We start from the raw sequence: 14,252 nt of genomic DNA, 5'->3' as shown, positions 1-14,252 counted from the left end.
TGGGTCCCTCGAGATGTTGAACTTTTTTATTGTTGTATTCCACCCCTTTTTTCTCCCCAATTTTGATCTCGTCTCATCGCTGCAAATTCCCAACGTGCTCCGGGAGGCGAAGGTCGAGTCAAGCGTCCCCCGAAACATGACCCGCCAAAATGCGCTTCTTAACAACCCCCGCTTTACGTGGAAGCCAGCTACACCAATGTGTCGGAGAAAACACAGTTCACCTGACAACCGAGGTCAGCCTGCAGGCGCCCGGCATGCCACAAGGAGTCGGTAGAGCACGGTGAGCCAAGTATAGCCCCCTCAGCCAAACCCTCCCCTAACACACTGGGCCAATTGTGAGCTGCCCTATGGGACTCTGCCCTATGGGATCACGGCCGGTTGTGATACAGCCCAGGAGCAAACCAGGGTCTGTAGTGACGCCTCTATCACTGCGATGCAGTTCCTTAGACAGCTGAGCCCCTCACATTTTTTTGCTTTAATCCTAAACTGGCACACCTGGTTCAATTAGTCAACTAATCATCAAGCCTTTGACTAATTGAACCAGGTGTGCCAGTTTAGGGTTAAAACTAAAATGTGAAATGTCTGAGGGGCCCCAAGGAGAGGGTTGGGAAACCCTTATCTAAAGGGCAAAACTGATCCTGGACCAGCACTCCTCTGAGACAATTTGTGAAATGGGCCCAGGATCTTATGCCTGAGATTAATACGACTATAAAACATTTCTCAGTCTCTCTCTCTCTCTCTCTCTCTCTCTCTCTCTCTCTCTCTCTCTCTCTCTCTCGCATAATCCACATACAGGCAATTTAATCATTTCGGCTTGGGGATTGTTAAGTTAACTATGAGTGGAGTTGACACAATAATGATAAGGACAGCTAAATTATGAGGCCCATCATCAGATTAACTAAATGATCATGATAACTTATAGCTGCAGTCGTGAGTGATGGGGATGTGTTGATGCTGGTTCACACCACACACACACACACACACACATGTATTTTTTGGAAGGCTCAGGATCTACAATGCTTATCCAGTGATAATAAGCAATAGTTGATGGATGGATGGATGCTGACCTGGCTGACGGGGATGCTTATGTGGGTCATGAGGTCCTTGGCAGCACTGCGTAGGTCCTGTAGGAGGCGGTGTGGAGCGCTCTGGACATCCTGGTCCATCTCCAGAGACTCCAAAGAACTGAGGGCCTGCAGCCACTGCCACTCCTACCTGACACTCACACACACACACACACATGCACACGCGCACACACACACACACACACACACACACACACACACACACACACACACACACACACACACACACACACACACACACACACACACACACACACACACTCCCTAGTCTCTAGTGTGGCTTTGGCTGGAGACAGGGAGAGAGACACAGAGACAAAGCCTGTAACCCCCAAAACCATGGGTGTAGAAGCTTGTGAGTCAGCAGTCCTGAGGTTATTGATGATGACAGGGTATTAGATGGAGAAAAGAGGGAAGAAATACGGAGGGAAGATGATGGGAAAGGATGAGGAGATGCTGATACCGAATGCACCACTTCCGCCGTCTGAGGGTTTGAGCGGAATTCCGCCCCGACCAGGAAACCGTACCCAGTACCCATACGGCCCTGTTCAAAAGTAGTGCTGGCGCAGTATGTGTATATGTGTGTAGTATATGTGCCTTAAAGTTAGTGTAGATTGTGTATGTGTTTAAGTTTAAGATGTGTGAGTGTGGTATGTGTGTGTGTGTGTATTGGGTGAGATCTGGGTATAGGTGCGTGTGTGTAGTGTGACTGCATGTGTGTGTGTTTATGTCTGGATGTGCAGGTTTTCCAGATCTAGAACTCACTTCCTGGTGGTCTTTGGATGAGGTTCCTGTCTCTGAGCCACCATATGCCGTTCATTTGAGACCCCAACCATCAAATGATGGCATTCACTCACAGAGTTGAAATGTGTTGTCGTATGTGTTGTCGTATGTGTTGTAAAGGCTGTTTATTTAACATGTTGTCCTCTCTTCACGTTCACATTGTTACTGTATACCTCCAGTTGGTACTCAGGAAAGATTTCCAGAGTCACTTTGGTAGGAAAAACTTCAGGTTCTACTCATAACAACATGCATGTTGGTCTTTCTAAAGCCAGTTGAGTAGCACACCATGACTTCAATGAACACACAGCTCCACTCTTGGCACACATTGGTTGAGTCAACGCTGTTTCCAAGTCATTTCAATGAAATTACGTTGAACCAACGTGGAATAGATGTAGAAAATGACGTCTGTGAGCAGTGGGACCATGCGCACATTAAAAGTAGGACTGCTTTGTGTATCTCATGTGTACCAACCTAATATGTCTTCTATACTAACCATTTGCAAATAGCCACCTCTTGACTAAGACTGTAGAAAACACTATAATATCTCTGTGTATGTGTCCCAAACGGCACCTTATTCCCTATATATTGCACTACTTTTGAACGGGGCCATATGGGTCCTGGTCAAAAGTTGTACACTATAAAGGGAAAGGGGGGGGGACACCCTGTATTCTCATGTCCTCAAAGCTCAAAGTGCACACTTCTCTTACATTACCAAACCACTGATGCCTAGTCGAGGAGGTTCCATCAAAAAATCAGACGTGAGCTGCTTTCACATGTTGATCTTATATACATTTTTATCAGATACTTAGAGCCAGAGTCAGGTTTCCTCAGTCACACTCAGTGACTTCTCTATTTAAACTCTTGTTAGATGTAACAGATAGCGTAAGCCAAAAGGAAAGGGCTAAAAATAGCCGTTGTGTCTGGAGCCCTGCGAAGTGGCTTTCTGCCTGGGAATAGGGCATACACCATGCTCTGTTTCCACGGTTACTCCCTTCTTTTTCATATCCAGGAGTAAATGGCTTTTCCTTTTGCTTTCAATGCTGCCACAACATAGAAAACGTCAACATTTTGCCTTTATCATGTTTTCTCCAGTCAGGGCTTAAAAACATTATGGAGCTGTGAGTGTCTAGTGAACCTAGTGGCTGTCTGGTGTTTGACTCGTACCCACTACGACAGTCTGGTATCTAAGTTGTAAATGTATAGGCACTTTACCACTATAGGCATCCCCTCTGTTGCCTCAAGTAACCAAAAAAGAGACATTCGGTTCCCCATCAAATCACACAAACGTTTACACGGTCTAAAAATGGCATCTGAGGTTTTTGAACTGTGAAGCAACAGACGATGTGGGACCTGTCAAATAGGCCCGCAAGCAAGCACGCACACAACCACACATACAGTGGGGCAAAAAAGTATTTAGTCAGCCACCAATTGTGCAAGTTCTCCCACTTAAAAAGATGAGAGAAGCCTGTAATTTTCATCATAGGTACAATTCAACTATGACAGACAAAATTAGAAAAAAAATCCAGAAAATCACATTGTAGATTTTTAATACATTTATTTGCAAATTATGGTGGAAAATAAGTATTTGTTCAATAACAAAAGTTTCTCAATACTTTGTTATATACCCTTTGTTGGCAATGACAGAGGTCAAACATTGTCTGTAAGTCTTCACAAGGTTTTCACACACTGTTGCTGGAATTTTGGCCCATTCCTCCATGCGGATCTCCTCTAGAGCAGTGATGTTTTTGCTGGGCAACATGGACTTTCAAATCCCTCCAAAGATTTTCTATGGGGTTGAGATCTGGAGACTGGCTAGGCCACTCCAGGACCTTGAAATGCTTCTTACGAAGCCACTCCTTCGTTGCCCAGGTGGTGTGTTGGGATCATTGTCATGCTGAAAGACCCAGCCACGTTTCATCTTCAATGCCCTTGCTGACGGAAGGAGGTTTTCACTCAAAATCTCACGATACATGGCCCCATTCATTCTTTCCTTTACACGGATCAGTCGTCCTGGTCCCTTTGCAGAAAAACAGCCCCAAAGCATGATGTTTCCACCCCTATGCTTCACAGTAGGTATGGTGTTCTTTGGATGCAACTCAGCATTCTTTGTCCTCCAAACACGACGAGTTGAGTTTTTAACAAAAAGTTTGATTTTGGTTTCATCTGACCATATGACATTCTCCCAATCTTCTTCTGGATCATCCAAATGCTCTCTAGCAAACTTCAGACGGGCCTGGACATGTACTGGCTTAAGCAGGGGGACACGTCTGGCACTGCAGGATTTGAGTCCCTGGCGGCGTAGTGTGTTACTGATGGTAGGCTTTGTTACTTTGGTCCCAGCTCTCTGCAGGTCATTCACTAGGTCCCCCCGTGTGGTTCTGGGATTTTTGCTCACCGTTCCTGTGATCATTTTGACCCCATGGGGTGAGATCTTGCATGGAGCCCCAGATCGAGGGAGATTATCAGTGGTCTTGTATGTCTTCCATTTCCTAATAATTGCTCCCACAGTTGATTTCTTCAAACCAAGCTGCTTACGTATTGCAGATTCAGTCTTCCCAGCCTGGTGCAGGTTTACAAGTTTGTTTCTGGTGTCCTTGACAGCTCTTTGGTCTTGGCCATAGTGGAGTTTGGAGTGTGACTGTTTGAGGTTGTGGACAGGTGTCTTTTATACTGATAACAAGTTCAAACAGGTGCCATTAATACAGGTAACGAGTGGAGGACAGAGGAGCCTCTTAAAGTAGAAGTTACAGTTCTGTGAGAGCCAGAAATCTTGCTTGTTTGTAGGTGACCAAATACTTATTTTCCACCATAATTTGCAAATAAATTCATCAAAAATTCTACAATGTGATTTTCTGGATTTTTTTCCTCATTTTGTCTGTCATAGTTGAAGTGTAGCTGTGATGAAAATTACAGGCCTCTCTCATCTTTTTAAGTGGGAGAGCTTGCACAATTGGTGGCTGACCAAATACTTTTTTGCCCCACTGTATGTATGGACACACACACAACGTCTGATGTTTGACAACCTCGTCATCTCAAAATTAACACTTACCACCAGCACACAAAAACACACGTAAGGTGTTTTTCTGTGTTCCTCAGGATTCAATTTAATCACCTCCCATAATTCTAACGACAAACACAGGTACTTTGGAAACACCGTCTGTTGTTTACCAGCCCACTCAAGTCCAACAAGACTGCTTAAGGCTGGGGCAGATAGATATAGGCTACACACTTCAGTTTTCCTCCATTAGATTGTATATGTTACATATCCTTCTCTCGGCTCCTGATTGCAGTTAAGTGAAGTCGTCCAGTACTCCCCTCCCTACGCCCCTCCCTACGCCCTCTCCATACCGCGGCTGTCTCCCAGTGCCCCTCTGTGTGCATGGTTGGCATGCCGAGAATGTTTACCTTCGCCACAGTGTGTATTTACAGAGCCTAATAGTTTTTTAGGCCATGATGGCGCCTCGCTCCGAAACATGTGTACACCCCCCAAACAACAAATCAAACCTCTCGCTTGTGGAGTTTTGCAACCACTTGTGTGTGTCTGCGCACCAAGTATGTGAGACTGTGTATGCACCACATATTTCACGATAGAATGATTCATGACACACTTCTGACTGTATGAAAAGGTAAATAACACCCTAGAAGAAGGCAGGTGTTAGAATGTGTACATACTGGGTCCGTTCATGTGAGCATGCTGGGTCCGTTCATGTGAGCATGCTGGGTCCGTTCATGTGAGCATGCTGGGTCCGTTCATGTGAGCATACTGGGTCCGTTCATGTGAGCATGCTGGGTCCGTTCATGTGAGCATGCTGGGTCCGTTCATGTGAGCATGCTGGGTCCGTTCATGTAAGCATGCTGGGTCCGTTCATGTGAGCATACTGGGTCCGTTCATGTGAGCATGCTGGGTCCGTTCATGTGAGCATGCTGGGTCCGTTCATGTAGCATACTGGGTCCGTTCATGTGAGCATGCTGGGTCCGTTCATGTGAGCATGCTGGGTCCGTTCATGTGAGCATGCTGGGTCCGTTCATGGACTGATGTGTTTATTCCAATCTGAGCAAGGACACGAGAAAGTGTGTGTGTGTGTTTATTCTAATGTGTGGGTGTGTGTATATGAGAAAGTGTGTGTGTGTTTTATTCCAATGTGTGAGGACGAGGGGCAATAGGCTGAACACAGGGGCTGGAGAATGCCTGACGGTTTACCAAAAACAGAGTGAGCCGGCGCACAATAGGGCCAGGACATTCCTAACATAACCCCGGCACACCGGAGAGGAAGTGGCAGGGATTTATTGGTGTCAACGGACCCGCTGAGAAAGGGCCCCCGTGCCCCCTTTTGTCCCCCCCTTACCCCAACTTCCCTGCCGGCGTTGGGACAGGGACTGAATTGAGACTCCTTGTTTGCCTTGGGCAGGAGAGAGACACATCCACACATCCACACGCGCACACACACACACACACACACACACACACACACACACACACACACACACACACACACACACACACACACACACACACACACACACGTCCCTCTCTCCCTGGGAAGAATGAACCAATTAGGAGATGGGTATATAGGGCCACAGGGGTTCGGAGTGGGAGGAAGGGGGAGGATGTGTGTGTGTGTGTGTGTGTGTGTGTGTGTGTGTGTGTGTGTGTGTGTGCGTGTGTGCGTGTGTGTGTGTGTGTGTGTGAATAGCGAATAGAATGGATGTGTCAAGGGTGACCCAAAGGGGATGCTTTTCAACTCAAAGTGCACAGTTTGACCCCATGGGAACATTGCTATGAACCTGTTTGTGTATGTGTGCATTAGAACTCATTTAGGTATCACGTTACATTGAGAAAGAGACACATATCAAGACAATGTAAGGCAATAGGGATGTCTTATGCGGAAAAAGCACTGCCCCAGGTTATCCTATATGCTATTGATGCTTCTTGTTAATTGTGGTCCAATGAACTAGTCTGTCTGGTATTTACATCCTTAAAAAAAGAGAAAAACAATATGAATTATATGATGGAACTGTAGCAACCATACACTTTCACAGAGTGTCCGTGTTTGTGTGATTGGAAGGGTAAGCCACATAAAAGCCACAAGGTTGACTTAGAAAATGTATCTCATATATACAGTGCATTCTGAAAGTATTCAGACCCCTTTACTCTTTCTACATTTTGTTATGTTACAGCCTTATTCTAAAATGAATGAAAAAAACAACAACTCAGCAATCTACACACAACACCCCATAATGACAAAGTGAAAAAAGTTTTTTGCTATGAAACTCGAAATTGAGCTCAGGTGCATCTTGTTTCCATTGATCATCCTTGAGATCATTCTACAACTTGATTGGAGTCCACCTGTGGTAAATTAAATTGATTGGACATTATTTGGAAAGGCACACACACCTGTCTATATAAGGTCCCACAATTGACAGTGCATTTCAGAGCAAAAACCAAGCCATGAGGTTGAAGGAATTGTCCGTAGAGCTCTGAGACAGGATTGTGTCGAGGCACAGTTGTGGGGAAGGGTACCAAAACATTTCTGCAGCATTGAAGGTCCCCAAGAACACCTTGGCCTCCATCATTCTTAAATGGAAGAAGTTTAGAACCACCAAGACTCTTCCTAGAGCTGGCCGCCTGGCCAAACTGAGCAATCTGGGGAGAAGGGCTTGGTCAGGGAGGTGAACAAGAACCCAATGAACACTGACAGAGCTCTAGAGTTCCTCTGTGGAGATGGGAGAACCTTCCAGAAAGACAACCATCTCTGCAGCGCTCTACCAATTAGGCAGGGACTGGGAGACTAGTCAAATGTAATATTTCATTTTTTCATTTTTAATAGATTAGCAAACATTTCTAAAAAACAGTTTTTACTTTGTCATTATGGGGTATTGTGTGTAGATTGATAAGGGTAAAAAATGATTTAATCAATTTTAGAATAAGCCTGTAACGTAACAAAATGTGATAAAAGTCAGCGGGTCGGAGTACTTTCCGAAGGCACTGTACAAGCCTTGTAACACCCACTACCAATTGGAAGTTTAATTCTCAAGTTCAATAGAAGCAACATCCATTTAATATTTGGAGAGGATATTGAATTCCACTGTAATTACAGACTCACCCTTAACCTTTAACATGGCCACTCATTGTATAGCAAGGTTGGACTCCCCTTCAGTCAATGGACAACACTAGTAGTTATGAGGAAGCATCCATAAGGCTTACAACTGGTTGATTGACGTGTTCAAGACATTCATGATGTCGCGGACTCCAAATTCCCAATATTTAAAGCAAACTGAACATTTGAATTGAACAGAGGATAAATATCAATGTCTATATCATACATTTTCATTCAACCTTTATAAAGGTTGTTATTGGGATAACATGTATTTTACAAGAGAGACTACGTGTTTTTTATGACAGTGGAAGTTGAATCATTGCCTTGTGTTGAACCCTGGGCTCAAAAGAATGAGCAATGCTACAGGTGACAGAGCTAGAAAATATACCATAAGCACATATATACACATACACATACCTAGGTACAGTGCTTAGGTCTTTCAACCCCATAGCCTTGGATAGAGTTTGGAGTGGCAAAACTGACGGATGCTTTGAGCCTCATTTGCCTACCAAGTTAGTCTATTATACAGAAAACCAATGAGCGGCTGAATTGCCTGGAGCGACAGTGCCCCCTGGCGTAAAAGTCCAAAAACTACCACTTCCATTGTTCCCTGTGCTTCCCATATTCTAACATAGGGAGTGTAGCGCAAAACGAACCTTACATCAGCCTTTATTAAGGGGAAAAGGAACTATTCACTGATGATAATTGAAACTGACAACTCAATTACTCAATATCCCTGTAATATCCACTGGCATTATGCATCTATATTTGGTTTTTCTTCACTCACAAATCGTTGAACTCCACTTAACTCTACTGTGAATTTCCACCCCAGGCAACATTAGCATAAACCATGGGCTTGTTCAGTAAGATGAAATGTTCAGAACATTACAGATATGTAATGAATGCAATGTATTGTACAACCAAAATTTGCTACAGGTTAGAGCTGAAATAATTCCATATTGTATAAGAATCATATACACTACCGTTCAAAAGTTTTGGGTCACTTAGAAATGTCCTTAGAAAGCCCTTTTGCAATGATGCTAGCACAGCTAAAAACTGTTGTCCTAATTAAAGAAGCAATAAAACTGGCCTTATTTAGACTAGTTGAGTATCTGGAGAATCATCATTTGTCGTCAGTCTATTCTTGTTCTGAGAAATGAAGGCTATTCCATGCGAGAAATGACCAAGAAACTGAAGATCTCATACAACGCTGTGTACTACTACCTTCACAGAACATCGCAAACTGGCTCTAACCAGAATAGAACGAGGAGTGGGAGGCCCCGGTGCACAACTGAGCAAGAGGACAAGTACATTAGAGTGTCTAGTTTGAGAAACAGACAACTCGTAAGTTCTCAACTGGCAGCTTCATTAAATAGTACCCACAAAATACCAGTCTCAACATCAACAGTGAACAGGCTCCGGGATGCTGGCCTTCTAGGCAGAGTTGCAAAGAAAAAGCCATATCCCAGATGGGCTAATAAAAATAAAAGAATAAGATGGGCAAAAGAACACAGACACTGGACAGTGGAAGATTGGAAAAAAAGTGTTCTGCCTAGGCCAGCCACTTCACTGTTGAGACTGGTGTTTTGTGGGTACTATTTAATGATGTAATCAGAACAACCGTTTTCAGCTGTGCTAACATCATGGCAAAATAGTTTTCTAATGATAAACTAGCTGTTTAAAATGATAAACTTGGATTAGCTAACACAACATGCCACTTGAACACAGGAGTGATGGTTGCTGATAATGGGCTGATAAAAATCTGCTTTTTCCAGCTACAATAGTCATTTACATCATTAACCATGTCTTGTACTGTATTTCTGATCAATTTGATATTATTTTACTGGACCAAAAATGTGCTTTTCCTTCAAAAACAAGGACATTTCTAAGTGACCCCAAACTTTTGAACTGTAGTGTACGTTGTACAGCAGATTATCTGAACATTCTGTAATGTTGCCCCATGCTGAACAAACTCGTGGTAATACATTTTAGGTGACAATGTGCACAGTACTTTCAGTCTTGATGAATGCTGTGGTAGTGGTAGTAGCATTACAAAGCACAACTCATCATCCACTTCAAACCAGATCTTGTTCATAATATATACACTGCAAAAGACAGATCGTATCCAACCGAAGCAGACACAAACACACAAGCTATTCCATCATCAGTGAGCAGCATTTCTAACTTACTGTTTTCCAGAGGATTTTAAGCCTTGGGTGGCATTTTCCTTGCCATACATCCGCCAACTGATCACGATTGTTCCAAATTCAGAGCTCATGAATATCAAAGCGGAATTAGAAACAGAACACAAGCTTTGGTTAGAGTTTCTAGCACTCTCTCAGAACACACATTGAGTTCAAATGGGAACTCCAAAGCACTTCCAGATGGACACACTTTGGGGGTAATACGCTGGATTCCACACAAATGAAGAGGGCTAAGTACCACCGGAGTGGTACCTGAGTGAACATGCATACTGCCCTCTCCTCTGTCTATGCCAGCGTGGACACACGCACGTACGTTTACACGTGCATGCACGCACACACACTTACAGTATCTGTATGGGTGCACACACACAAAGTTATGCAAATAATAACACAGAACACACACGCGTACACACACGCCTGCATACACACACACACACGTATGCAAATACAAACACACAACATGTGCACACACACATCTCCATATACACACACACACAAAATGCACACACCCAGCTAAATCTTGATCTTCAAACTGCTGGCTTCACTGTAGCCTCCCCTACAAGCCCATTTGCTGATGCTTTAGCCTTGCAAATGGGCTTTGATCCAATCTTTTTACAGTGCATCCTCTCTTTCCTCCTTCCTTAGTAATCACTATAGTTTTGAATTGCTTTGTTACTATTTTTTTAAAGTATGTGGTACATGTTCACAACTCTTCGTACAAAACTGGTCACACTTGTAACGCAGCTAGTCTTTCATTCAAAACCTGTAATTGTGCATTCATTCAACATCTCTCACCACACAACCATTGATTCAACCGTTACGTTTCTTGTGAAATGTAATGAAAACATTGGTTTCGTCACCAAAACACAACATAATTGTGGAACCTGACATTACCCCACACAATGGCATAGGGGAGGACCCTTTCACCTTGACAGGCCTGCTCAATGTCATTGAGAAACACAATGAGGTGTGAAGCATTGTAGGATCCAAGTAATGGCCTACGTCCTACCACACCTTCTTCAGAGATAGTAGAGCACATGGAGATGTTTCCCCCACAATGTCCAGGCACTTGGATTGTCGCCGTTTGCCGATGAGGTTCCGCCCACAGCACCGAGTTTTGGCCAGGTTGAATCCCGCTTCATCAACAAAGATATACTTGTGGTGGTTCACAGCAGCATCAAGCGCCATCACCCTCTAAAAAATATATTTTGGTTCGTTATTTTTACAGTATAGTTCCAATATGATATTGTGAAGTAGCATGTGCATTAAATAGTAACAGTAATACAGTAATACAGTACCTAAACATACTCGGCCCATTGTTTCTCTCAAAAGGCATCAGGTAAGTGTTTTATAGAAAATCTGGTGCCTCTTCAAAAGGCAGGCGATTGTTGGTAGACTGATGAATGCCACATGGGCAAAAGTGTCATCGTTCTCCTAAATGGCATGATTTATTTTGGACAGCCGTATGTCATTCCTGTGCCTCACCGTTTCCACCACGGCCCACTCCTGCTGGTCGGTCAGCTCACGGCCACGGTCACCACGGGGTGTTCTGTCAATTCTGAGGGTAGAACAGAGTATACTGTCAACAGATCATTGAGTTAATAATTCCGCAGACAAACATGGTCTCTTTTTTTGTTTTCTTGAGTAAGGCAGCTCCAAAATGCGGGTGTTTCATTCTAGCTCAGTGTTTTCTATGTTGGTGGGGCAGCCAGCAGAAAATACAGAGCGTAGGGGTTGGTAATGTTCTCTAGTTGCGCCATAATTGACTTCGTGTTCTGCTACTCATGGAGACTACGTCATATCAGAATCTACGGGGAGAGCTTGAAAATTCAAGCCCCTTGGGTGCTGCCACAGAGTTACATTAGAAGTGCCCATCCAAGAAGGCACCAGGTCATTGGGCAGAGATTAAATTACGTCAAATCATGTTACATCTGCCGTAGCTTTGATTGGACTGATCATAGCATCATGATTTCTAAATCTTAGCTAGCACGCTAGACAAGCAGTCATCACATGAATCATGTCAACAATATACTGGCAAAAATCCTTTTCAATCCTTGTCATATGAAGATAAATTATAGATAAAACGTATTGGTTTTCAATGGCCATTGGACATAAACACTACACAACAAGTTGGAAATTCAACAGTAAGTGGTTTGGAATGAATCAGTGGCTAACTGCAAGCATTGCAAAGCAATCACTAGCCTGCTATTCAGATGAGTGGGTGTGTGGTCCAAATCTGGATTTAAGTGTCTCTTTTCCAAGCTTAAAAGGATAAACATTCAACACCATGGGCCAGAAAAGTTTGAATACATTGGCCATGCTGTCCAGCATGACTTCTGCCGCGTTCAAAACAACTGGAAACTCAGAACTGGGAATTCTCAGACTTCAAGACAACTCTGAAAAAACACTAGCTCTGACTGGGAAAATACGTTTTCAAATACGTCATCCAAATCGGGAACTTTTTCTAGAGCTCCGATATGAAGATCACTGATGTCATGATTCGACCTTGTTTTGTTCCCCGAGTTCCCAGTTGTCTTGAAAGCACTATAACTCCAGAGAATGACAGACTTTGTTGACATTTGTCCAAATGGGCACAGCACAACAAGGTGAGTCCAAAAACATATTGTATGCTGCTGCATAAATGATGTAATATGCCATGGATATATGTATACTCTAGCTAATAAAGTAATACTAAGTGTATGTTATGTAGTAAGCTGTTAGTAGCCCATGTGCCTCACCCTAATAATTTGGTCCCTTTTCCCCTCATAACTTAGACTACTGTTCTGACTTGGTGGTGCACATGTAGCCTATAGCCTGTTTTAGAGAAATGTAATCACTGAATATTGTAAGAGCTTCATTGTCTGCTTATATGCCCCCTATATTTATCCTACGGTTCTGACTTGGTGTACAGGGAGGATATTGTAAGAACGCCCCATGTTCTGAATTCTGTTGCTGAACATTTCAAAATTGCTGAAAAAAATTGACTGCATCCATAATAGCTCGCTCTTAATGTCTTAATCGAAATGACGGATTGCCTCTTATCCGATTGTCGAACCCTTATGTTATAGTTTGTACATCTCAATTTTCAGTAGAAACCAAATATGTGAGGCTGAATGAACTGTTTCGCTGCCAGACAAGGCTCCGCTGACAGCCAGTGGTAAGGATTCACTCCATGGTGCTGAAAAGAAATCTCTGCTGTTGGGACAGCTTTATGTTTGGCCCTAATAGATTGAGGGCACCGTTTGTCACCATTATAGTGCAATTAATGTATTGTTTAGTGTTGTGTAGTGGCTTTGCTGGCATGCATTTAAAAAAAATGGGGGTGTTTGCCCCACTAAGATTTACATGCTAAAATAATTGTTTAAAAAAAATAGGTTTACCAAACAGTTAAGTGATTAACCATTAAAAGCAGTGATGGTAAAATTGTCACACCCTGATCTGTTTCACCTGTGTTTGTGATTGTCTCCACCCACCTCCAGGTGACACCCGTTTTCCCCATTAGTCCCTGGGTATTTATTCCGGTGGTCCCCGTTTGTCTTGTCAATTTGTGTGTTTTTCTGTGCTCCTGCTTTTTCTTATCTCTTTTGCTAGTCCTCCTAATTTTTCCTCCTAATTTTGACCCTTTTGCAAAAACAGCCTTTATGATGATCTGTTTTGAGTTTTGTATTAAGACTTTTGTGAAATTTTATCACAAGCTTGTGAAAACAGTACCAAAGCGATACAAACAGAGTATGCTCAAGTTTGATGAGTGAAGGCAACACGATGAAAGACCTTGGCCCTCACCGACGAGATAATTATACTGAACAAAAATATGAACGCAGCATGTAAAGTGTGTCATGAGCTGAAATAAGAGATCCCAGAAATGTTCCATACCCACAAAAAGCTTATTTCTCCCAAATTTTGTTCACAAATGTGTTTACATGCCTGTTAGTGAGCATTTTTCTTTTGCAAAGATAATCCAGCCACCTGACAGGTGTGGCAAATCATGAAGCTGATGAAACAGCATGATCATTACACAGGTGCACCTCGTGCTGGAGATAATAAAAGGCCACTCTAAAATGTGTTTGCGCTGTTCTTTGAAGGGA

Source organism: Oncorhynchus nerka, linkage group LG16 (assembly GCF_034236695.1).
Source record: "Oncorhynchus nerka isolate Pitt River linkage group LG16, Oner_Uvic_2.0, whole genome shotgun sequence".
NCBI lineage: Eukaryota > Metazoa > Chordata > Actinopteri > Salmoniformes > Salmonidae > Oncorhynchus > Oncorhynchus nerka.
Note: the sequence above shows the minus strand (reverse complement) of the source record.